This window comes from Dermochelys coriacea, chromosome 3, assembly GCF_009764565.3.
Source record: "Dermochelys coriacea isolate rDerCor1 chromosome 3, rDerCor1.pri.v4, whole genome shotgun sequence".
NCBI lineage: Eukaryota > Metazoa > Chordata > Testudines > Dermochelyidae > Dermochelys > Dermochelys coriacea.
This window is the reverse complement of record NC_050070.1, coordinates 189,433,871-189,461,743: the sequence shown is the minus strand read 5'-3', so window position 1 is coordinate 189,461,743 and position 27,873 is coordinate 189,433,871. Positions and strand designations below refer to the sequence as shown.

At 40.2% G+C, this 27,873-nt stretch overlaps 1 long non-coding RNA gene across 1 annotated transcript in view; it reads right to left on the bottom strand.

Annotated features, from left to right (window-relative positions):
• LOC119853567 overlaps positions 1–27,873 on the bottom strand; it is a 569,205-nt gene that overhangs the window by 33,479 nt on the left and 507,853 nt on the right. Inside the window, exon 4 of the long non-coding RNA XR_006280322.1 lies at positions 22,984–23,100. This is a non-coding gene — a long non-coding RNA (uncharacterized LOC119853567). The remainder of the gene's footprint in view (positions 1–22,983; positions 23,101–27,873) is intronic.

Sequence of the window (27,873 nt, the reverse complement as noted above, 5' to 3'; positions counted from 1 at the left end):
GTATCCCAGGCATAAGAACATGAGCAAACCAAACCTGCCACTATACTGCAGATTCACAAGATCTATGCAGAGTGAATCTGGTATTTACACAAAGATACATTGTTTTACTTCTTTCTTCTATGATGAGATGTTCTGGTTTCAAGGTTATGGGTCTGATTCATCATTCCTTACTGATGCTTGTATAAGAGATGTGACATACAGAGAGGGATACTAAGAGACTGATCTTTATTTCTTAGCCCCGTCACAATGACAGGGGTCAGGGTTACAATAGGTTAATATCCTTGTCATGTGGGAAGGAATCACTAGTATCTACTTACTCTAGCAGCTAATTATAATCATAAGGGAAGTTGCAGATTTGGCCTATATAGCCGAGGTTCCTTAACTTGAATGGACTGCTCGTCTGAGTAAGCACTACATACCATTGTAGTGGTTAAGAAGATAGCCATTAAATATTAAAGCCCAAAATCCTCTATAGAACAGACAGTAGTGAGAAATGTACATCCACATATCAATTAATCATAAGCTAAAATGCTTCTTGGCCACATTTTGTATCCCTTTATCTACATGCAATGTAAGAGATACAGATTCTTGTGACACATCAGCCTGAAACTTAAACTGTTGTCAAATGGACATCAATTACAGTACAATTAAATCACAAGTTCCATCCTAGACACACTGAAATGAAATCAGTAATTTACAGCATCATTCCAGTCACATTCCTCAGCAACTAGTGATCACTTAGCAGTACTGCTGGTCTGGACCACTATTGTTTGTTTGCTTTTTGATCACTTTAGGTACGACTACAGTATGAAATTATTTTAAAATTATTCTATTTGAATTTTCAGAAGCGATTTTATACATTCGATCTTGTGTGTCCTCACTAAGTGTGTGAATTCGGCGGAGTGCGTCCACAGTACCGAGGCTAACATCGAATGTCGGAACAGTGCACTGTGGGTAGCTATCACACAGTTCCCACAGTCCCCACAGCCATTGGAATTCCGTGATAAGCTCCCAGTGCATGATGGGGCAAAAACATTCTCCAGCTGGTGTTTCTGGGTGTGTGTCGTTAGTCGCTCTTCCCATCCGTGAAAGCTACGGCAGACAATAGTTTTCACGCCTTTTTGGCATGCAGATGCCATACGCTTTCAGAAAACGATGCAGTATGGTGCACTGCTGCTCCCCTGCTACTATGAATCCACCTCGCATTTCCTCTCGTCCTCCTATGTAATCTCTATAATATCTACTCTCTCTTCCTCGTCAACCGCTTCCACTGCCAACTCTGCTTGGCCATCGTGAACCGAGCAGCAGCAGCTTCCGCCACCACTCGGCTCTCCCACTCTTGCCTTGCTACCGAGCCTCTCCATGTTGTCCTGCCCTGGCTCCCGCTCCTTGAAAGCTACAGAAGACAACCATTTCCTGCCTTTTTCGTGCTATTGTGAACCGAACCAGAACCCCTCCGCTGCCACTCTGCTCTCCTATGTTTGCGCCCTTTTTCCAGGATTACCCATGCAGGCGCCCTAGCGTGACAAGCATGAGCCCACATCAGATGTCTGCTGCAGTTTTCACATTGTAAATACTCATGCATTATCCAGCAGTATGTGCAGTACCTGCAAAACTGGGCGAGGAAGCGACAACAGTGCGAATTACAATACTGATAAGGACAAGGGACACAGGTGTTTCCTAGAAGCATCGCATGTGGCGATTGGGAGATCATGGTGGAGTTGGGCCAGGTTCATGTCCTGGAACACTGATTCCGGGCCTGGGAAACAAGCACAGACTGCAAAAAGAAAAGGAGTACTTGTGGCACCTTAGAGACTAACAAATGTATTTGAGCATAAGCTTTCGTGAGCTACAGCTCACTTCATCGGATGCTGTAGCTCACGAAAGCATATGCTCAAATAAATTTGTTAGTCTCTAAGGTGCCGCAAGTACTCCTTTTCTTTTTGCGAATAGAGACTAACACGGCTGCTACTCTGAAGCACAGACTGGTGGGACCACATAGTGTTGCAGGTATGGGATGATTCCCAGTAGCTGAGAAACTTTCATATGCGTAGGGCCACTTTCATGGAACTTTGTGACTTGCTGTCCCCTGCCCTGAAGCGCAAAGACACCAAAATGAGAGCAGACCTCACAGTTGAGAAGCAAGTGGCCATAGCCCTGTGGAAGCTTGCAATGCCCGACAGCTAGCGGTCAGTCGGGAATCAGTTTGGAGTGGACAAATCTACTGTGGGGGCTGCTGTGCTTCAAGTAGCCAGTGCAATCATTGACCAGCTGCTATCAAGGGTAGTGACTTTGGGATATGTGCAGACCAATGTGGATGGCTTTAATGTGCTGGGGTTCCCTAACTGCGGCGGAGCAATAGACGGAACACATATCCCTATCTTGGCCCTGGAACACCAGGGCAGCCAGTACATAAACCACAAGGGGTACTTTTCCATGGTGCTGCAAACACTGGTGGATCACAAGGGACATTTCACTGACATCAACGTGGGATGGCCGGGAAAGGTGCATGACGCTCACATCTTCAGGAGCTCTGGTCTGTTTGAACAGCTGCAGGAAGGGACTTACTTCTCAGACCAGAAAATTACTGTTGGGGATGTTGAAATGCCTATAGTTATCCTCGGGGACCCAGCCTACCCCTTAATGCCATGGCTCATGAAGCCGTACACAGGCACCCTGAACAGTAGTAAGGAGCAGTTCAACTATAGGCTGAGCAAGTGCAGAATGGTAGTAGAATGTACTTTTGGACGTTTGAAAGCGTGTTGGCACAGTTTACTGACTCTGTTAGATCTCAGCACAGCCAATATTCCAAGTGTAATTGCTGCTTGTTGTGTGCTCCACAATATCTGTGAGAGTAAGGGGGAGACATTTATGGCGGGGTGGAAGGTTGAGGCAACTCACCTGGCAGCCAATTTCACACAGCCAGACAACAGGGTGATTAGAAGAGCGCAGCAGGGTGTGCTGTGCATCAGAGAAGCTTTGAAAGCCAGTTTCATGACTGCCAGGGTACGGTGTGACAGTTGTGTTTATTTCTCTTGAAGTTAACCACCCCCTATATATATATGAAAGGAAATAAAGTCACAATTGTTTAAAAAACATTTATTATTTGTTGCACAACACATTGAGAGAAATGAAAGAAAAGGAGTCTCTAAGGTGCCACAAGTACTCCTTTTCTTTTTGCGAATACAGACTAACACAGCTGCTACTCAGAGAAATGAAAGGTAGACTGGGGGTGGAGTGGGGGATTCGGTTAGGGGGGTGGAGGAGGAGAGAAGGACAAGTCCAGAAACCAAATCAAAATTTTGGACATGCCAGCCTTCTGGTGCTTGTGAAATCCTCTGTGGTTGAGTGTGTGGGTCCCCGTAGCCTCCCTGCCCGTGTTCTTGGGTGTCTGGGTGAGGAGGCTATGGAACTTGGGGACGAGGGAGGGTGGTTATACAGGGGTTGCAGTGGCGGTCTGTGGTCTTGCTGCCTTTCCCGCATTAGATCCACCATACAGCGGAGCATGTGAGTTTGCTCCCCCATGAGCTTGACCATAGCATCCTGCCAGCTCTCATTGCACGAGTCCCTGCTCTCTTCGTGTTCATTGAACGCTTTATGCAACTCTGCAATTGTTGCCTCCACGTATTCAGCTGGACCCTAGCAGTGCGGGAGGACTGCATGAGCTCAGCGAACATGTCGACCCGAGTTTGTTTTTTCTGCCTTCTAATCTGGACCAGCCTCTGGGATGGAGTAGACAGGGGCCACGTTGAAACATTTGCACCTGTGGGAGGAGGAAAAGGGAGGGTAGTATTTTAAAAGATACATTTTAGAGAACAAAGGGGAGAGTCTCAGTGAAACAGGCAATTCATAGTACACAGCACATGTTCTTTCTGTACAAGATTGCATTTTGCCTCTTACACTGAAGTGCCTGCCACTTTGGTGTGAGTAAGCCATCACACACGGCCGGGCAACAGAATTCAGCTTGCAGGCAGCCATGGTAAGCCCTAGGGGCATGTGGGGTTCTTCCACATTCATTTCAATGCTTTCAAACTGCCAGGCCCCCTTTCCCATAGCAAGCAATGCCTGGTGGGTTTGCCATATAAAAGGAGGGCCTGTGGGTTCTCTGGGATGATCGCTTCACACAACCCCTGCACCCACTGCGTGGCTCTGATGAGGCTCTGAGCAGTGATGAGCCCTTTAAACTAAATGCAAACAGCCCAGCACGGCTGGGTTTGCCTCCACCCCCACTGTATGGCTCCGATCAGGCTCTCACTCACCAGAAGTGTCTTCTCCAGGGTCATGGTCCAGGAGCCTGCTTTGGGAGTGGAAGGAGGCTATTGACTCCAGTGCTAAGACTAGTTCCTGGCTAGGGGGGGAAATGGATTCCCCGCTTGCCGTCTGTGCACTGTCCTCCTCCTCCTCCAATAACTCATCCTCCTCCTGCCATGCAACTCCCCCCCCCTTGCAGGTGTCCACGGACAGTGGTGGGGTAGTAGTGTCGTCACCCCACATAACTGCATGCAGCTCACAGTAGAAGCAGCATGTATGGGGCTGTGACCCAGAGCACCCATTTGCCTCCCTGGCTTTTTGGTACGCTTGCCTGAACTCCTTGATTTTTGTACGACACTGCTCTGTGTCCCTGGAGTAGCCTCTTTCTGTCATGGCCCTGGAGACTTTAGCATACGTATTTGCGTTTCTTTTTTTGGAATGTAGTTCTGCCATAATAGATTCGTCTCCCCAACATGCGATGAAAACCAGTACCTCCCATTTGGACCATGCTGGAGCTTGTCTGTGAATCTGGGACTGCGTGGTCTCTTGAGATGGTGGACTCTGCATGGTCGCCTGTGATGATGGACTGTGCTGATGGTCACCTGTGCTGATGAGCTTACCGCGGTGATCAAACAGGTAATGAAATTCAAAAGTTCCCAGGGCTTTTACTGCTTACCTGGCTAGTGCATCGGAGTTGAGAGTGTTGTCCAGAGCGGTCACAAGGGAACATTCTGGGATAGCTCCCGGAGGCCAATAACATCAAATTGCGTCCACAGAACCTGTAACCTGGAACTGCAATCTCAATTTTAGCACTACACCACTTGCCAAGGTGGAGTACAGAAACCAGATTAAAGAGCCCTTTAAATCGAAAAAAACGGTTTGGTCATGTGGACGGAATCAGTTTTATTTTGAATTAACTCAGCTAATTCTGAAATAACCGCGTACTGTAGACCAGGCCTTTTACTGTTAAACTGAACTTCTCTAATCAATTGGCTTCTTGGATATTCACAAAGTTCAACCTTATGATAATTTTAATTACTATCCACATGGCTCATACCCTTTATGTAACAGCTAATGTTCTCACAGTCCCTGATTGTTTCCTTCAGTGGTAAGAACAGTAGGTATATAGTGTGACCTCTTACAAAAAAGCAGAAGTACACCTTTGACTGCTATATATGGCAGACATATGGATTTAGAGTATGTTACTAGGCAGTATATATATCAGCTAGAAGAACTTTCTGTTCTAGTAGCAATTTTTATTTTTCCCCTTGGGGGAAGCAGATTTATTAATTATTATTATTTTATTTTACTTTTTAAAGGTTTATCATGGAGCTTCCCCTTTGCATTTGAGCAAGGTTATTTTCTGATGCTAAACAGAAATGCCCCCTCACTCAAAGTGCTAGAGTGAGAGTTCAATGCCACACTAGGATTCAAACACTCTTTATTACATACTATTGAAATTTGTTTCAGAGCACGCAGAAGACGACCCAGGCTTTAACAAAATGCAAACTATGCTTTCTGATAAGTAGCTGGAAATTGACACTTCTAACATTGAAATGAACTGGAAAAGTCAGCCAGAAAAAGATTTCCGAGACACATTAAACCATCCTATAATTCTTTTGCAGGGCAGAGCTACACTACAGGACAGGAGTGTCTTATAGATTAAAAAAACATTTGGACTGTCTTTATGGTTTACACAGATTTGTAATCCTAATATACAATTTAAAAATAGATTTGAACAGAATTTGGGGATTGTGTATGACATTCTATCACTTGCTAGTACAAACGTTAATTAATATGTAAATAACACACTCATTTACTGCTGACACTGTGCAACCTCTTCTCATGCAAAGTTGAGAAGGCCTGAGATACTGCAAAAACCCATCACTAAACACCTGTAGTAAACTAAGCCTTCAACAAACAAACTTAACTGAAGTGAAAAGGTGGAAAAGGTGGTAACTGCTTTTTTTAGCCACTTCACTTAGTGTCTTCCCTGATAGTGCAAATGCTGAGAACCACATGCTTGTGAAATAAAATTTGTATTATGTCAGTCTGACTGAAAACACTGTTCAGCAAAAAAATAAAATAGAAGAAGAGAAATCAGCTGCAAAAGTGAAAACAGTTAAGTGGAGGTCCTAAGTCCAACACTGGCTAATTAACTGTCTCCATATGCTTTTCTCTCTCAATATTAATGTATTTCATGCTCTGATAACATCAAGTACATGTCCTTGTTCCTATTGGAATTAATGGCAAACTTCTCATTGGCTTCCGTAGGAGCAGGATCAGGCCGTAACAACACATTTGGTACAAATAAAGTAGCTCATTCTCACCAGACTGTTCACAAGATATTACGTTACACAAAGTACAATTGCTGTAAATGTTCCTGTAGGGTTTGATAAAACACAGGCAGAGGCACTAAAGTAAATCAATCCCATTATAATTTTCTAGTAGTATAGTTGCAGGACAGATGTAGTTACAGCAAGTTGTAGCTAGTTTAGAGAGCAGTAAAATGTCTTTCCTCTGATGGTTATAAATTCAGCTTTTCAATTCCAACATATATTTAACTTAGCATTTTTGAACTTATCACCAAGGTATTATTTAACAAATTAGACATATGTTAACATTGTGGCTGATGTTAGTCTGGTGGGTCCTGTGCTTTTCTTGGTGGGGAGCTAAGATGCCACCCCTTGCCCCTGTTCTTGGGGTGTCAATGGCACAGCTAGTGGCCCAGGAAGGTGGTAAAGGAGGGAAGCAGGGCAGAGGTCTGGGTTTGATTCTCACTCTGAGCCCTAGCCCCTCTCAACCCCTGCAGGTTCTTACCCTCTTCCCCCTTGGGTGGTGTACCTGCAGTTCTTAGATGCTGGGGAAGGGAGTCTACCTCCCCTACAGGGCAGGGTCCCCCTTACTTCAGTTCTCCAATTTTCTAACTCTCACAGCACACCTCTAAGCTCTAGTCCTCTCTCCTTCCTCCTCCTCCTGTCTGCCTGAAGCAGGGGGTTTCATTAGGTTCCTAACAGGGCCTTAATTGACTGCAGGTGCTCCAATTAACCTGCCACCACCTTCCCTTGTCTACAGGGAACCACGCCTTAATTAGCCTTGAGTTTATAGATTTCCCCTCTAGGACTCTCCCACTGCTCCCTGGCCCTTCTGTATCACAACATCTATAATAAGGATCTGAGCCATTGTTGCCAACCTGGGTTTAGTAGGGCTAAGGGGGAGTGGAGCTTTTAAATCTTGTTAATGGGTTTCTTTGAACCTCAATTTGTCTATTGCTCCCTGCAAGCCACAAAGATGTTCTAGTACTATTCATTCACAGGTTAGCCAAGAGGAGGCAGACTGCAGATTGAAAACACTGCAACACAGCCTAATGTCCTGGCAAATCAAAGCAGGATTGTGAATGCAATGGGAGGTGAGATGCAAAGTGGTATAATTTTCTTTAGCACCATTGCAGCTGGCCTCATCACCTGACTGTTTCAGTCAATCACCTCATGTAGCTGCCTCAGCCATTTGATAAGATAACAAACATAACAAATAAATACAAGAGCATTGGAGGAGTTGGGGAGGAAACAAAGGAAAAAGTTGGCAGAGCTGGAGTCACTTCTACCCCTGGCCTGAGGTTCTGTAAATCCTGGCTGCAACCTATAATACTCTTCAGCTTCCCGTGTCTCAGCTGAACACAGTATTGAACAGAAAGTGGCAATACTCAAATATGACAATTATAAAAGCAGAATAAAAATTAAATTATACTATATGAAGGGAAGCTGTAATCAAAGGTAAAGGCATCCTAAGAGGTATAGCAAGCATAAATATAAATCCAAGTTTTAAGGATCCTCACTGTTATCAGTGTGTTTCTTTGTTTAATTTCACAACTACTTTCATATGTAGTTCAGCTTCCTCTGCAGTTAAATATATGAAAAAAATATAAAATATAAAAATTCTTGTCTGTCCAACATGAGAAAACCTCAGCCTGGCTGGTAAAAGTAGAGTTTACTCATAGTCCCACTACTCTTAAATGTTTAATGTCTCCACATTTGCATCCTTTCTCTCCAAGGCAGAAGTTTAACCAGGAGGAAGAAAAGGGATCAAAGGATCCTGATCATGGATCTCATTCATTCTCCTAGCAGGTTAAAATGGTTTATTGAGATTCCTAACAGATTTGAAGGAAATAAGGATATTATATAGCATGTTGAGGCTAATAGCTGAGGCCAGACCCAGCAGGAAGGGAAGGCTCTGAGCTCAGACAGCTTCTGGTAACTCTTTTAGCAAAATATTTCCCAATATTGGTATTTTGGATTCATAATTCTTCTATTCCTTCCCCTTATCTTATTTCCCATCTCATTTACCTCTGATTTTATTTTACTTTGATTTTTTGCTCAGTCAGAATCAACATCTAAGCCCTGACCCTTCAAAGACTTACACATGAAACGTGAGTAGTGCACAGAGTGAAATTATAAACATGAGTGTAAAGTTTTGCAAGATTGGGGCTTAAGTCCTCAGTTGCTACCTTTGAATGGGACAATTTCTCCTACATGGTCATCATTCTTGCTCCTACCTGCTTTTTTTTTTTTAAATCAACAAAATATTTTCATTTGGAGAATCTGGACATTTATATATTCATTTCCCTGAGCAATCACTTCAGAGAGAGGTTGAAGTTACTATCTAGTCAAGAAAATGTCAAAGTTTCTTAGGAAGATGGAAACATCAAATCTAGCGGGCCTTAACAGGCAAATATCGGTTGATTCCGAACATTATCTTGCCTTCAGCATTCTTAAAATATGTACTGCTCTCTTTCAAATAGAAAGTGTCTGCTGCCTGCTTTCAAATGTCACCTGGAGCTGCAGCAGCATGCCGTTTAGCTGCTCAATTTTTGACACAATGGGAGCGGTGACTGCTTAGTTCCTGTGAATATCAGGTGCCTAAATATGGATTTAGGTACCTAATGATAGAAACCCAGTTTAGAAAATATGGGTCTTTGGTTCATAATCAACTGCATACATAATGTACACAAAACTAGCTTAAAATAATTTGTTTTTATCACGGATCAGTCAGGAGGAATATAAAATAAGATTTAAAAAGTTAAATGGAAGGTTTATATTATCACCTATCAAAATGTTTTATATACACACACAAAATATGTGACAGTAAAGGCTGATAGAAGTAAAAAAAAGAAGTACTAAATAGAACCTAATAGGATTCTAAAATGGAGGATAGTGCATGTATCTCTCTCTTTTGCTACTGAAAAGGGAGAGCTTTATACTAAGACTTAAAGAATAGCAACTGCCATTCTCAAAACTTCTCATCTTCTCTCTATGGGGCAAGCAAGCATTGCCATACTACAGGTGGGGACTTTCCTTTCCTCCTAAGAACCATGGAAACTGCCTATGCACAGCCTGGCTGTTCAAGATCTGTATTTGGGGAGGCTCTGGGACCAAGCCCATTAAAAGACAATCCTTTCAGAGGTGATTTTGGAACTCACTAGATTCTGGGCTCCAGAGGGATTTTTTGTTGTTTTATTTTAGGGACATGATTAAGCAATAAATCCATTAAGTACCATACCTCACAATGCCTTTCAGAACCATCCCCACCAATACTGACTTGTATACGCTAGCACACAATGGAAACCGGATGTATTTATTGTTGAATTGCACCTTTAGAGTGGTTCTTTTGTCCTGTCTGAAAGATTAATATAGTTTACTCAAACTCAAAGTTTTGTTAGCCTTCTTCGTGCAGACAGGGGTGGCTGGCAATATCTGGAACGAGATTTTGAAAGGTGCAGTTATTGAAGGTACCTCATATACTAGTGTAAGCGGTAAGTAAAATAAGGTGAAAATGATGACATTCTTCAAGAAACAGCTTTAGGTCCCTGAAAATGATTATTTCAGTTTGCCTGTAACTGTAAAAATGAGTTTCAGGTAATAGCTTCTCTTTTATACAGTAAATGATGAATGAGCATTTACACATCAACTCATCCACCAACGAAAATATGAAGAACATAAAAACTCATTGTGCTAACAGGGAGTTTGTGGACTAAAGTTACCTGATTTTTCAACTTGGTGATTATACCATAAAGATGTTCATTTGTCTTTACTTCTACTCTAGCGTTGCAAAAAATATATATATTTCCAACAAAGATAATCAAGCCTTTAGCTCCTGCCATTTATATTTCCCTTTAAATCTTAATGGTCTTTTAAGACTGTGAAGACCGTAAGTGTGGAAAATGTTCTGATGTTCTACCAAACCCCACTAAGCTATTGGAAAAGAGCAAATATATGGAATATATTTAAATATAAAGGGAAGAAGCGTTCCCCTCTCTAATGTTCCCCTTCCTCAAAACAGCATAAATAATCTGCAACCAAATCTTATGGCAACTCAATGTCCTCCACTCCCACTGGCTACATATAGGAGCTCATAGAGTCAGATTCTACTTAGACCATGGTCTTGTCTGAAACAATCTGAAGACTAAAGTGCTTATGTTAAGTCCATGATTTTCAAATGAAAGAAAATTCCTAGCCCAAAATTAATGTTTTACTTGTGTGCTTCTTGACATGAAGTTTTTCCATTTTCCTATAAAATACTTTTTTCTAAACTTTCTGTTGGATGCATGAGAAAACTCTGACAGTGCTAAATATAAATACACCTCACAATAATAATTATTTCATAGACCATCTGAATTATAACTGTTCTAAGAGACAATCTACGTTCATGGTGAGCAAGGTCAATTATTTCCTGTCATGGGTTTATTTGAATTGTCTCCTGCATTATGAAGTTAAACTATAACTACCAAGCCACTAGGCTTCTCAAATGTTTTTTGTGAGGAATATTACATCAATTATTTGAAATGAAGATGAAAAATTCTTCAGTGCCACAGCATCAGCCTCCCTTTTTGCTTGCTTTCTGGAAATCTAATTTAAGACTTGCTTCAAGGAGCTTTCTTTCTATGTCACTTAAGTACTACTAAATACTTAAGTACTACTAAAATATGCTTATCCAATAATGCCCAGTTCTGCGAAACAGAGTAAAAATCTCAGTCAATGTTTGGAACACATATCTACAAGCAAAAGCATTTCTTCTTTGTTCTGCCCATTATGCTCTTTATTTAATTTTCTGCATGGGGAATATTTTCCTCCTTTGGAGATCTTTGGGAGAGAGACAGTATCTTAATATAAGTTTGGGAAGTGTTCTGCATTTCACGGATACTGTTGTAGTATGAATAATAAAAGTCATTACACAGGCAAAACAATGGAAATAGTTTAACAAAAATGCTCATGGACAAGCTCAGTTTGGAAAAGTTCAGTGGAGGAAGTCAATGGAGAAGTTAGCCACAAAGATATTTGATCCAGTGATTTGCTTTTTCCCCTCTTTATTGACTAAGAGGTAAAGAATATTAAGCTCATGAATTTGGAAAGATTTGCTTTCTAGCATTTAAGCCTTTGGAAAACAGTTTGCTACAACTCTGTGGGAAAGCCATAAATGGTGTCCTATGATCTGAATGCTGAAAGAAAAAGAGACCAAGGCTGCTGGAGAGCACTTATATTAACTAGAATCTTCAGCCACTGAGATAACAGCAGTCAAAGAATAATTCCTTAATCAGGGCAAAAATCTATAAGTAGGATATAGTTAGCATAGAAGGAGACAAAAACAGGATTCAATGTGTCTTGTAACCTTAAGTGTGAAGTCTTCTCTGTGTCTACAGTGGAATACACTATACATGTAAATGTATATACATTACAGACAGAGTTGGAAGTGATGCCTGTAGTGAAACTTGCTGAACACTTTTCATTATGAGACACTGTTTTCAATTGTTTATAATCACTTTGGCTAAAATTTCTCATTCTGGGTGATTTTCTTAGTGTGAATAGTTTTGCAATCTTCCAGCAAAAATGGTTCAGCTGTTTCTGAGAATGAGGTTAGGGGAAAAAATAGCTTTCACAATGAAAAAAACCTCCTGCAACTGTTTCATGGAGAAGGCCTTGTGCTTCCATGCTTAAAATTTGGCAGGGAGGTCAACATGAAATCAGAACAGTACATTTTGCTATCCCTGTGAAAATCCATCCAAATCTGGCTGAAGTCTATGAAAATTGTCATTTGCATGAACTCGGTAGAAGTTTATTAGAGTTTGACAGCCAAATTCTCTGAAGACTGTCTGCAATGAAGAAGTTACAGCCCAGGTGCAGAGCAAGACTTTCCCTGCAGTTCCTTTCTGCCAGGGCTCCCTGTGGTCCCAGTCACCAGAACTGAGAGCAGGGAGCCTTTCCCTCCCACAATCTCCATGCTCTCCCTACTGGTGGGCAAGCAGTGCAGAAAAGGAGGAACCAGCCTGAAACACATGCAAAAATGAGAAACACAGTGCAAGGACAATGGGAATCTAGAAAGGGAATAGGGGCAGGGAAGACAGGGACAGAAGAGGACAAACTGGCAGGGTGCACATGGTAACGAATAGAGGCAGAGAGGTCTGTAACCTCTAAAGTACCTTCTTCTCCAGAACCTGAAATAGAATGCGGGATTCCTGAGTCCCAACATTACTTTCTGGGAAATAGCTTTGAAATTACTAGCAAAGCACATGACTAATTCCCCTCTAGTAGTTAGTTCACATGACAGCAGCCTACTATGGCTGCCAGTTACTCCCTTATTATTAGCTCAAATTGTGGAGGGCTATGCTATTTCTTCCATAGGACCCCAGTCTCACATGATGCATAGTGCATACGATGGAATGTGCTCTCAGAATGAATTGGTACTGAGTAGTGAATTAAGCTGCTGGCTGTAGGACCCAACTCTTTTGTTGCAAAAGCTGGCAGGTGTGTAGTGAATGAAGTAGGGGATTGCATGATATTCATTAAATAAGGCATGTGTTGTCACTGAATGACAATAAAAAGTAGTATTGAATAGCTACCTATTCAGTGAGCATCCAACATCCTGTGCATTGAATGAGACAGGGGCCATATAGAAAAAAATAAAAAGAAAAGGAGTACTTGTGGCACCTTAGAGACTAACAAATTTATTTGAGCATAAGCTTTCGTGAGCTACAGCTCACTTCTTCGGATGCATTCAGTGGATGCATCCGATGAAGTGAGCTGTGGCTCACGAAAGCTTATGCTCAAATAAATTTGTTAGTCTCTAAGGTGCCACAAGTACTCCTTTTCTTTTTGCGAATACAGACTAACACGGCTGCTACTCTGAAACCTGTCATAGAAAAAAATAGTATGTGATCATGTAATTAAAGACTGCATCATAATATTTATGCATAAGGGGGCCAAATTAAGACTGCAATTTTAATTCTCGCATTTCTTAACATTTGAGTTCTTGATTTCATAACCTTAACATTATTTTATCTTTAAAAAAATGCAATGTTACTTACATTAGAAAATTAAGAACTACCAACACTCCAGGGTTCTAGCACTCCAGTTACTATCACTGTAAAGGATAAACTCCAAGGACTGATATGCATAATTCAGTGTATGGATCACAGTAATCCTTCCTCCTAAACCCTCTGTCTTGGTTGTCAAAATGTCTGTTTTTTCTTGGTTTGCATGCACTTTCTCATAGGAATCTTCTCAAAACTTGAAGGTTTTCAACATCCACCCAAGAAGAAAAAGATTTAAGGGTATGCCTACATTACAGCAACTGGTGTGGATGGCAGCTAGTGTAGACGTACCCATGCTAGCTGCATTCTCACTAGTTCACTAAAAATAGAAGTGAGGATGCAGGCTTCAGCACAGGATGCACAAGCTCACCCGACCCCGCTGTGTACATACTCGCTTGTGCAGCCTGTACTGAAGCCTGCACCATGATATCCTACCTTCTGTTTATAGCAAGCTAGAATACAGCTAGCATGGGTACCTCTTCACACCCTCAGCTGCAGTGTAGGTACAACCTAATAGTCCTTAGGACTCTCTTTCATCTTTGGCTGTGGAGTTTATCTTCTAGTTGTAATGTTGGTGTTGTCTAAACTCCTTGGTTGCATTCCCAAATTCAGATCACTAGAAATATACAGGAGTTTTTAAAATAAACATAATCCAGTAAACTATATACACTTATATATTCCTCACAATGCTTATATATATTAATTAATTATTGGAACAAAATCCATATATTTCAAGCTCTCTCTCAGAAATAGACTACACACACCCTCTATCTGGCCAGAGGCTATCAGAAAGAGGCTAACTTTATCAGACAATTTAACTCATGAAGAATGCTGTATACAATGTCTATGCTATGACGTGTTTCAGAGTAGCAGCTGTGTTAGTTTGTATTGCAAAAAGAAAAGGAGTACTTGTGGCACCTTAGAGACTAACAAATTTATTTGAGCATAAGCTTTCTTGAGCTACAGCTCACTTCATCAGATGCATTTGGTGGAAAATACAGAGGGGAGATTTATATACACACACAGAGAACATGAAACAATGGATTTTATCATACACACTGTAAGGAGAGTGATCACTTAAGATGAGCCATCACCAGCAGCAGGGGAGGGAAAGGAGGAAAACTTTTCATGGTGACAAGCAAGGTAGGCTATTTCCAGCAGTTAACAAGAACGTCTGAGGAACAGTGGGGGGTGGGGTGGAGGGGAGAAATAACATGGGGAAATAGTTTTACTTTGTGTAATGACTCATCCATTCCCAGTCTCTATTCAAGCCTAAATTAATTGTATCCAGTTTGCAAATTAATTCCAATTCAGCAGTCTCTCATTGGAGTCTGTTTTTGAAGTTTTTTTGTTGAAGGATAGCCACCCTCAGGTCTGTAATCGAGTGACCGGAGAGATTGAAGTGTTCTCCAACTGGTTTTTGAATGTTATAATTCTTGACGTCTGATTTGTGTACATTTATTCTTTTATGTAGAGATTGTCCAGTTTGACCAATGGACATGGCAGAGGGGCATTGCTGGCACATGATGGCATATATCACATTGGTGGATGCGCAGGTGAACGAGCCTCTGATAGTGTGGCTGATGTGATTAGGCCCTATGATGGTGTCCCCTGAATAGATATGTGGACAGAGTTGGCAACGGGCTTTGTGGCAAGGATAGGTTCCTGGGTTAGTGGTTCTGTTGTGTGGTGTGTGGTTGCTGGTGAGTATTTGCTTCAGGTTGGGGGGCTGTCTGTAAGCAAGGACTGGCCTGTCTCCCAAGATCTATGAGAGTGATGGGTCGTCCTTCAGGATAGGTTGTAGATCCTTGATGATGTGTTGGAGAGGTTTTAGTTGGGGGCTGAAGGTGACGGCTAGTGGCGTTCTGTTATTTTCTTTGTTGGGCCTGTCCTGTAGTAGGTGACTTCTGGGTACTCTTCTGGCTCTGTCAATCTGTTTCTTCACTTCAGCAGGTGGGTATTGTAGTTGTAGGAATGCATGATAGAGATACTGTAGGTGTTTGTCTCTGTCTGAGGGGTTGGAGCAAATGCGGTTCTATCGTAGAGCTTGGCTGTAGACAATGGATCGTGTGGTATGATCTGGATGAAAGCTAGAGGCATGTAGGTAGGAATAGCGGTCAGTAGGTTTCCGATATAAGGTGGTGTTTATGTGACCATCGCTTATTAGCACCGTAGTGTCCAGGAAGTGGATCTCTTGTGTGGACTGGTCCAGGCTGAGGTTGATGGTGGGATGGAAATTGTTGAAATCATGGTGGAATTCCTGAAGGTCTTCTTTTCCATGGGTCCAGATGATGAAGATGTCATCAATGTAGCGCAAGTAGAGTAGGGGCATTAGGAGACGAGAGCTGAGGAAGCGTTGTTCTAAGTCAGCCATAAAGATGTTGGCATACTGTGGGGCCATGCGGGTACCCATTGCAGTGCAGCTGATTTGAAGGTATACATTGTCCCCAAATGTGAAATAGTTATGGGTGAGGACAAAGTCACAAAGTTCAGCCACCAGGTTAGCCGTGACATTATCGGGGATACTGTTCCTGATGGCTTGTAGTCCATCTTTGTGTGGAATGTTGGTGTAGAGGGCTTCTATATCCATAGTGGCTAGGATGGTGTTTTTAGGAAGATCACCAATGGATTGTTGTTTCCTCAGGAAGTCAGTGGTGTCTCGAAGATAGCTGGGAGTGCTGGTAACGTAGGGCCTGAGGAGCGAGTCTACATAGCCAGACAATCCTGCTGTCAGGGTGCCAGTGCCTGAGATGATGGAGTGTCCAGGATTTCCAGGTTTATGGATCTTGGGTAGCAGATAGAATACCCCAGGTCGGGGTTCTATGCTATGACCTGATTTCAAAGGTGCTGAGCGCTTGCAGTTCCCAATTACTTCTGAAAAATCAGACTTATGTCAAACAGCATATATAAAGAACACAAGTGCGTATAAGCCACTTGTTGCTACATTCCTTCCACAGTACAATGGTGACGTTCAGTGTTACATTGTTGTTGTGCCTTTCTTTTTGTCTATCCCTGTGTCTGTCTTTGTAATTTCTATGGCGTCTAAACAAGACTATTAGTGAAACTCCCTAAGGGATTTTCTGAACTGATGATGGATGTGCATTCCAAGAAAGCTTCAGGTGAAAGAAAATAATCCCCTTCATACAAAAAGGGCCACATCACAATCCTCTGTCAAAAATAAACACTCCTCTTGTGAGTTTAAGGTACTTGGAAGACTGAGTTCCTACTTGCTGTCATGAAGGCATGGTTTGTGTCTCTGCTGAGCAGGTAGCATGAGTGGCCATATAAGCTTGTAGATATTCTGAAATCCAAGGGGAAATACTTCAGATGCTGGGGAGCCTGTGGAGGGCATTCCCTATGGTACTACTGCTCAAGGTACCCAAATTCTCCCGTGAACTGATCATGCTTCCTAACCCACACGAGATCTACCATCTGCTTTCTCCAAAGGAATTTTGCAACATGATGATGAAATAACATGAAGGTTAATGCTGAAAGGAGTAGCTTTAATTTTTATGGATATTCCCCCATGGATACATTCCAGACCATACTGTGTAGAGTAACCATCCTTTGAGTTTTAACAGTTGAAGAGACAAAGTATGCTCATTTAGTGATGCTGACAATGTCCCCTCTAATCAACAATGCTCCACCAAATTCGCAGAGGCCCAGCCACATGATGATGACACGGAAAGGCTTCCACTTAGGTGAAAGAAGGGCAAATGATGATGCACTTGGTTAAACGTTTCTACCTCTGAAAGACATTAAACTGTTTTACTGGAGTTTTCCACACTTTCCTCCACCCAAGCTGCCTAAAAATGGATGGCATTATATGATCCATAATCTCATAAAAAGGCACCTCAGAAATGAAATACATTATTCAGTGTTTGATGTGCATTTGTCCTAATCTATCAAAATCAAGTAGTTACGAAGGAGCACTTTCTAAATAAAGAAATTTGAAAATGTCACAGGAAATGCAAATAAAACTACTCCTATTACCATTTGGAAAATGGGGATTAAAATAGTGTGTCTTACATACTTTTTGTGGGGGGGAGTTTTGTAGACACAATTACTAATTTGATGTGCTTACATGACTTCATTCTTTTCTCTGTAAATACATTGTAACATCATGAAATCAAATCCAATTTTTAACAATAAAAGAAGATCAAAAGTTTTATCTTTACTTTAATAAGTGTCTTGCCATACAAATTTGCAATCTACAAGTGATCTGGCCAAATCTTTTAACTGATTTTGATTTGTGTAGTTCATTTTAATGCTACATAAACATTAAATAATTCAATGACTAAATAAAACCTTATAATGCAAAGTTGTTTAGGCATGTTTTCCTGTCCACCCGCAAATAATCAGATAATTATATGTAACAGTCATCATTTCTTCAAACAAATTATGCTCTGATGAAGCATGAAAGAGGTTTCCTGGCACGGTTTTGAGTTCAACTAATCTTATTTTTATTTTACAATAGGTGACTGTATGTGTAACCTGTTTAATGGCATTGTGGTTTGACTATACCCTGTTGTGAAGGTACATTTCAGTAAGTCCCTCTTGATCATGTCATTTTTCCAAATAAATATGGGTATCTTTTATCATGAAAAATCTCAAGTTCACTAAACTTGGCAAATATGTGAATATATTTTTCAATATTGACTGCATTGAGCTTTATTCATCATAGATCATCTTCTCAATGTGTTGTTTAAGAAGAAAGCGGAGTGTTTACAGAAAGAATGGAGACAGTTTGCAATGAGTTTTCAGCTGAGGTACTTGAACATGGGGCTTTTTAAAAATGCTTCTGCTTGGATCAATTGATGTAATCAAGCCATTTAAATGGTTATGTCATACCCATTTTAATATGAGCGTGTTTCTATAAAAAGGAAGTAAAAGTTTCATCACAGAATATCATGCTACAATCACTGGGTGGAAACCTGCAGTGAAATCCTGGATCTATTGAAGTCAATGGCAAAACTCCTTTTGACTGCAATGCGGCCAGGTTTTCAACCTTGGCATTCAGTGATGTTGAACTATGATTGCTTTGATCACCTTAAAAGTATATTGAAAAAAGAAAATACTTCAGTTTCTTCTTGCTTCTATGTGTCTCAGTGGTACAGCACAAATAGTCATGCTTATACAAGCCTGGCTAATAGTTAATACATACCTAAAAAAGAAATGTTTCTGATACAGAACTAAGTCAGTGTTTCCCTCTTAATGACACATAATTTCACATGCCAAGCTATAGTAGGTTTGGGCATGCGAAAGGAATTAGTCATATTTATATCTGTCATTTAAAAAAAAATAAGTACATACCCATTTTCATCAATCATAGGAGATGAGTCAGGGCTGCAATATATGGCTCTAAACATATGTGTGTTCAGATCTAGACTTTTGCCTGGCACATTACAGACATAAAAGCCAGCCATGACCTTTGGATTCAAATTTCCTAAGAATTCAGGAGAGGAAGCAAGTGTTTGGATTTGGGAACCCAATACTGCCCAGAAACTTTACAGGTTGAATGCTTGTTGATCGGTCACAAATTATAAAATTACACAGAACTGTCATAATCAACAAACACACAATGTGTGCATTCTAAAAGGAGAATGGTGAAAAACAGAACTCGTATACAGAGTATCTGTGTATAGTTGTCTTGTGTGGAATTAACTTCTCTTACACTAAAGCAGCAGTTCTCTAACTGTGACCTTCAGGAGTCCACAGAGCAGCCCCGATGGTAAGCAGAATTAAATTATTTGAGAGACATGCGGTGGTCCATAGAGGAATCTTTCTCTTCCTAAGTGGCCCACAAAATAAAAGAGCTAGAGACCGACTGCAGCTGGAAAACACCTACAAGAATGGTAGACTGAAAGCAAATATTCCGATAAAGGCATTAATGCCATTCTAACGGTATTGTATACATCTCCCTTACACGAAGAAGAAAATAGGGAGTATATTCTCTCTCTCTCTCTCTCTTTCTCTCTCCCCCCTCCCCAAACTTTAACAATCAAAATCAAATCCACATTCAAATTCCTGTGGTGATATAATAACTTTGGACAATATGTATGTAGCAGGACTGCCTAAAAAGTCTGACAGACATGCACTGAAGGGCCATATGTTAATTCACCTACAATGAAAGAGGGAGAAAGAAGAGGAGAGAAAAAGAGAAAAAAGAGAAGCAGTAGCAGCTACAAACTGAAGAAGAGAGATATAAGATATGCCAAAAAAGGTCCGGAAATCAGCACACTCTGCTTTTGTGTTACAAAAATATCTACCTCTAATAAAAACACATCTGCCATGTTTCAGTCTGTTTTCTCAGACTGTTAAATGTTATTTTCCCATCATTCTCTTCTATCCCAGGCCATCTTTTTCACAACTGTATTTATTTTTTCCTTTCTTTAGTTCCTTCTCTCTAATTTCTCCTTCTTTCTCTTGCTGTCCCCTAGCTCTGATATTCTTTTGCCACATGCTACCAGCAATATCAGCAAAATAGAAGGAGGGTAAACATCAAATAGCCATTCACACTCCTCGTAATGCACAGACGCCATTGAACAGGGCCTGAATTTTGGTTTGGCCAACACTAAATGACAATTTAAGTAAATGCTTCCAGTTGTCATTTTTCACAAAGAAAATACCAGCTTCTATGTACTAGAGGTGATAGAGATAATTTTGGCCCATGGACTGAAAAATTACATGCCACGCTGTGATCGCTGGGAAAGATGTGCATCACTATTGTGTACATCTGTATACCACTTGGTCAAATTCAACCCACATGCATGGGTCTCATTAACTTCTATTTAACCGTATGCCACTGAAGATAATGAAAGCCACATGTGTGAATCCCCTCATAGATGATCACTAAGGATGCATAATCTGTGCACTGGAAGGGCATGTATTTACTACAGTCAGGTCAGAAGGCACATGCACGCACAACAGTGCACCATGCCACTAGATCCCCTAACCCTGTGCTAGAACAAATACTAAATGTTCCTGTTGCTGGGGGTGGAGAGAAGGGCTGCAGAGTGGCTTCTCGGTGGGTTTTTTGGAGAGCGAGGGTATTAGAAGCAGAAAACTTTTATCCCACATTCCCTTGTGGCCAAACTGGGAATTGGCCCCTTGATATTTTAAATGCCGCTAGACCAATTTTTCCCTCACTTTGGGATGATTTCATCATTTGTATGTTCTGCATCAGAAACGCTATACATGTGTTCAAGCAAGAGCCTCTGCACACGAAGCCAGAATTTGGCCGTTTCCACTGTATTTTTCAAAGAAAATGAGCACATATTTTAATAGTTCATTCTTTTAAGTGGCTGCTGCCCATTCCTTAAGTTAATTCTATTCACATCTATAAACTCTCCCTCATTAGTTGTTTAACTTCGGTGCTAATTTTTAAAATTTATTTTAAAAAATCACATAATAAAAGCAACTCAGATTTAATACAAATTTTTAATTAAAAATAAAATCTTCAAATTATTCCTAAATAAAATAACAACCTTTGCCTGATTGAGTCTAGAAGTTTTGGTACTATATCTAGTTACAATGGCATGCATCACACATTAATTGCTTATTTAGGGAAACACTTTTTACTCTTTAAAGATATTTGTAGATCAGCCAAATTTCTATAGCAGCTGGGTTAAAATCTATAGTTTCCAGAACTGAAGGAAAATTAGTGAAGCCTAATAAAATTCATGCTATTGCAGCTCTATACCTAAAGAACAACTATTCTAGCTCATTCACCTTACAACAGCATATATAATATGTTACTCTTTGAAATACGCCCGTTGTTAGAAAGAATACATTGACTTTTACAATTGTGACTTTTTTACAAGTGTGACTTTTACAAATAAAGGCAAAGTATGGTTTCTGTATTTTCTGTCTATTGCTTCTATCAAAACTTTATTCCTCTATGAGGTCCAAAAAGTAATTGCTGATTGTGTATAAATTTGTCCCTGTGAGATATTCCCTTCTGTTCCTGAGAGTCCTTATTCAAATACAAGCTCATTAACGCATTTGAGCAGTTAACACATTCACTGTTTCCTGCTGCTATTTATACACATAATAGGCCAAAATCTGCTCTTAGTTATGCTGTATCAACCTGGAAAACTCCACTGACACCTGGGTAAATAAGACCAGAATTTGGTCCTTGTGTGTAGTATTTATTTAGCTGCTCCATTAATTTGTCCATATTCATTTGGATATAAGGATTTTCCTTCCTCTAGATTATCATTATTAAATCCCTGGTCCATGCAGTGATCATCTATTGCTTTCTTTCCTGAAAATTCTAGCCGCCTGGTCTCCCCGATTCCCATATCACTTCCCACAAGCCCATGGTACATGCTGCAGCTAAAATCACCTTCCTTTCCAGCTACTTCAACTGTGTTGCATACCTCCTAGAATCCCTGCATTAAACCATTCTTAAACCATTTCATACTCCTGTCCTCACCTTTAAGGTCTTGTCCACCTCTGCTCTGTTTACAGTTTGTCACTCATACCCTATTTCTCCCCCGTGACATATGCTACACTCTGCCATCTCTGCATGCTTTGAAAGAATCCAGCTTCCATGTATCATAAGCAGTTCTGTGCCTTTTCTTCTGCTACTCTTTATGCCTAGAACATTGTCCCTGATCCAGTGTGCCATTCATTCTTATTCCCTTTTCCTTCAAATCCTTTCTCAAGACTCCTTTGTGTTAGTCTTTCACCACTGATGTTCAAACCTTTTTTTTTTTTTTTACTGGACATTGTGCCTTCTAACTAACACTGTAGCTTATAAAGATGAAGAAACAAATCTAAATATATATATATATATATACACAAATAAAATAAATTAATGAGATTGGTTCGCAACAAAGGTTTAACTCATATTTTTAATAACTTTTATTGTGAACTATTTTAATTGGGAACACATGGATGACTATTCATTTTTGCACATCTTAGAGACAATTGTACAAATGTATGTGGCATGTGGGTGAATTTCTTACTCTTCTCATCCGATGAAGTGAGCTGTAGCTCACGAAAGCTTATGCTCTAATAAATTTGTTAGTCTCTAAGGTGCCACAAGTACTCCTTTTCTTTTTGCGAATACAGACTAATACGGCCGCTACTCTGAAACCTGTCATTACTCTTCTAATGGAACTCTATGCATTGTACTTTTACCCTTCTCCATCCTATAGCACTTTCCCTTTGTCAGTTAGCCATTCCTTTGTTATACCTAGATCTTGTCAGGAATTCTCCATTGGTATGAATTTCCAATGGAAAAGGCAGTTTCTGCAAACTTTTGCTAACATTTTTGTTTATTTTATTTTAGAAATACTCAAACAAAAGATTTCATTTTGGGTCGGCTATACCTAAATCAAAATATTTCAGATTGTCAAACTCACCTGTAATGTTTTCAGGCCACACAACATCTTCCACTATGCAACACAGAGCAGCATGGTGAACCCTGGGAGTCACATGGCTGCAAGTTCATTTGAGGAGATACAGTCCAGTCAGGGAGCCTGACAAAGGAGACAGACAATGAGAGAATCAGGCACTACAACCACCACAACTCTGATAAGGCAGTACACCACAACAGAAAAATGCAGTTTAACATTGAACTGTCTTGAAACAAAGAATTCTGGGTTAGTTCAAAAAACTGAACTGAAATGTTTGATCACTTCCAAACAGACATTTTTCTGGACATTAATTCTAAAAAGAAAAAGAAAAAAAAAGGATATTTCAACTTTTTGTCCCAGTGAGATAAAAAATGTTGCAATATTGGAATTTCCCATGAGATATTAAATTCTAATTTGCACTCAGTTCTAGTTATACTTAACTCATCCTTCAAATACTAACATATACGTAAATATACTTGTGTGACTGAATATACATATTTTCTACAGCTCAATAGGAAAAACTCATGCCCATGAAAACAGTCCTGTGTTTGCAGGACTCAGTCCTTAGTCTCTGGGCTCTGCAGTCCACTCCACTTGTATTATGTGTCCTTGTAGAACATTATGCACACCCTTGGAACTGTAAAAATAAGTGACAACCAACAGTAATAATGGAAGCTGCCACACATTTTTCCACTGGAAATTTACAACTAAAGAAACTCAGACAATTGCACAAAAATTCAGGTACATCAATTTTTGCCACAAAAAAGTGTCGCACAATCCTAAAAATTGCTGGGTTCTTCCCAATCCTCCTGTTACTATATATTTTAGAAAGCCAGTTTTCAACTATCAACTATCATTTCTATCTGCCTCAGAGCCTCGTGGCCTGATTGTCTCCTTGCTTACACCAGAGTAAATCAGGACTAACTCCAATGACGCCAATGACCAACATAAAACAGTTAAAATAGTTTAGCACAACCTTGATATGAGTCCTTGTGCCCTGTTGGTGTGTGTCTGGTACTGCAGCCTGGTATGCATTTATGTCCAAAAACGTTGTAAAAACAATTGCTTAGTTATACAGATTGGTATTTATCCTAGTTCATTTTGGGATTCTTGTCAAAACTCTCAAATGGGTCAATTACTAGCACATTATACTGTCACCTAAAAACTTCTGATGAAAAATGTGTGTGTGTACACAAATTTGTATGTTGCCCCTGGTGAGTATAAAAATGTACAGGTACAGTAAACTATGTTTCTTTGCATTAGTTCTCCTGTGCAGTAGCCACAACAGAACCTTTGTTATGTTATCCTACCACTTATATAAGGGCATTTTCCTGTTTGGTGGCAGCTTTTCCACCCACTGTAAAGAGCTTTTCTTAAATACCAAAAGAAAATTAACAGTGATTTCTGGCATTGGTCAGGACCTTGCATGTAAGAAACAATATTTGTATAATTCAGGCATCCACTACTGTTATTACACTATCATGATATATGTTAAATTAAAATTTCATGAACGTGCTAGTGTGTATGTGTAGAACTAGCCTCTTCTGGATGGAAACAGAACTGTTGAACTATGTGGCATACACCCCACAAGGGTAACAATTAACTGTTAAGTAGTAAGGGTCTGTGCTGACTCACATCAGACCAACACTTTGTATCCCTGCAGATTCCCCCACCTGCCAGCAGGCTAGCACATATTTTCTGGTATGCCCTATTGGCTGGCAATATCCATCATATTGAGATCCATATATAGGCCAATTGACCCCATCCCCTTTTCACTCTTCTAGAGTCCCTCAAGAGCACTAGATGCTGCTCTCTCCATCTTGATGCTTCTACAGGGCCCACCAGGGGAGCTATTACTTTCATTATTTTGGGAAATACCTTTTGGGGAAAGAGAGTACTGCCATTCCCCCAAAGCAAAGCAGTGGGAGCAGGAAACAATCCTGTCCAGTTACTGCCAGTGTCTATCTAAATAGCTCCCTGCAGCCTGAGACCCACCCTACTGCACAGAAATCCATGTGAGAAAATTAGGGAGACTGGAGTTTCCTTAACTATAGCACTTGGCTCCAAACTCTGTGGTTTCCATAGCTATGCCACAAGGGATTCTGGGACAACTGAGGCACCATTCAATAGGATTGGTTCAAAAAGGCTATTTTCTTGGAATGAAATCTGTGGGACTGACAGGTGCCTCATCTCAAAGATTAAAGATGGGACATGGCCACCTATCTCTCTCTCAAGATCCTGGTAGGAAGGGAAGGAACTCTCCGGTCAAAGACTTGGAGCTAAGTAGGAGGAGGTTTGCAGGTCAGTGGACAGCCCCCCAGTAACACGTTAAGTTAAAAGGGAATCCCATGAACTGCTGGGAGCGCTTGGTCCAGAGAAACAGGGTCCTGTAAGCATCTGGCAAGATGCTGAATATTAGATTTTCAGGTACGGGGAATGCCAAAATCAAATAGCAGAGCATTCATTCATCATTACTATGTATCACTTTAAAAATGTAAGTGAGCATCTCATTTGATCCACAGAGAAGTATTTGAATGTTGTGCTTCAATCTCTATTCTGAACCGCAGAGTTACGCATGCAGAGTTAGAGGTTCTCAGAACAAAGCAATGATTCCATAGATGTGGCAGAATAGCTCTTTGGAGCAAGAACCACATTTTTATGTATGTTTTTAGAATGCCTAGCACAATGCCAATCTAGACTGGTACCTTGGGGAACAACAATGATAATAATAAAACTGAACAGTAACTTCACCACTAACGATAGGTTATAACAATATTTACACAGCAATCTCAGTTGTCAACTAATTGCATATATGAAGCAGAAGGAAAAGAATACAAAATAATCCAGGTTTCTTGCACCTGAACTATTGTAGAAATTCCATTTCTTTTCCTAAAGAGCTTATATTTTCTATGCAGGTTAGGCACCAGAATGCATCCGATGAAGTGAGCTGTAGCTCACGAAAGCTTATGCTCTAATAAATTTGTTAGTCTCTAAGGTGCCACAAGTACTTCTTTTCTTTAGGCACCAGAAGGTGACACTTATAAAACAATGAACATACTGCATATCTAATTCCCGCCAGTAGAGGGAGGTAGCACACATACCCACCAGCATCTCTAAATAGGATAATTAAATGCTAACTTGCATTATCATGTTGTCTTCAAGTAAGTAAATACTGAGTTTGTGTCCCTACTTTATTTCTGGCCATCTCTAATTGCTGTGCCGTTCAGAAGTTCACTGGAATAATATTTGATAGAGGGTCAGGAAGTAAGGTGTGAGGGGGGGAGTAAACAGCACACTGAGTTAGTGCACCAGCCTTTTACTTCTGAGGACCTAGTTTCAAATATGACTTGTAGTTCCATGATTAAGGAAAATGATTGTAGGAGATGCTGAACTCTTTCAGGAGGCACCCAGTACATCATAGCATCTGGCCATAATTTGGGAGGTCTTAATCTGTTTTCTAGTGGATTTTTTCCAATCTGAAAACAAAACACAATACAGCATGACTGGCAGTCTCTGCTCTGGAGAATAGCAGGATATTACGAGTCAGGATTGAGAAGTATTGGTAAAAGTGAGTGGGAAAGTTTACATAGTACAGTCCAATGTTATTTTGAGTTTTAGAGTGCTACTGTAGCTAAATCTCTCACTAACATTAAAAAAACAAAAAGAAAATTTCATGCATCCGATGAAGTGAGCTGTAGCTCACGAAAGCTTACGCTCTAATAAATTTGTTAGTCTCTAAGGTGCCACAAGTACTCCTTTTCTTTTTGCGAATACAGACTAACACGGCTGCTACTCTGAAACCTGTCATTAAAAAAACAAAAACAGATATTTTACATTTTTAAAATTAAGTAAAAAAAATACCACAATGTGAATCATTAAGCAGAGAATCATTTACTTTATACCTAGAGTATCTGTTATTCTTCTTAGCTACATACAAGGTTGAAAAAAACCCACCAAAATACAACACCCTGTTCTAATTTGATAATGATAATTTCAGCCAATAAAGCTGTGCAAAAGCAGTAAATCCCACCTTGAAAGCTGCCAGTGCTATTATGGATGAGTTTCTCTCTCACTTTCTGATACACACATACGCGTGCACACACGCACGTTGCCAGTTATATTTATTAGAATCCTCATACCCAGTGAGCAGATAGCTCATCTGAATTTTATCAGGTGTCTCTATAATTAAAGTTTATTGTAAAGAGAGATATTATTGGTATATTTTATTACTTGTCTATGAGAAACTGAGCAAAGTAAGAGGCATAAATGAATTCAGTTTTACAGTACTTTGTTTTAAACAAATGTCACTACCTGCACACACATACCTAATTATCAGTTCTTACATATTCTGCCAAATATCAAGCTCATAGTTCATAAGCCAGCCTCATGACAGGCAGTAAATATATTCTCCCTAATTTAAATTTTATTGCCAAATACCCTCTGTACCACATTAACCAACACTAAATCACACCATTCAATGCCAGCGTTACCAATATTTACTTACTTATTCAAAAAAGAAAAAAACAGTACAAATTCATATTTCCATAGATCTGTACCTAAAGGGGCATACTATACCTATAAGTAAGCAATTCAAAACAACAGTGCAGGAAGGTTGACTAAAGAGGTAACAAATGGGAACAGGTTAGTCAGACCCTACATTTTTATTGCATTTTTTGAAGCTTCACATTGCCAATACAAGACATGCATTGCACAGTTTTGCAAATTTCAACGGTTCAGCAGTATACCTGCTAAATTATAGTAAACGTGGAATTTTCTCAGATAGACTGGCAGCTCATATAATAAGCATGATCCACGGTGTTGCTGCATGAGATGTTCTTTACGAATATAGTACCTGAAGGCCATCACATCACAGAGAAGAGTATGTACAGGAGTAAT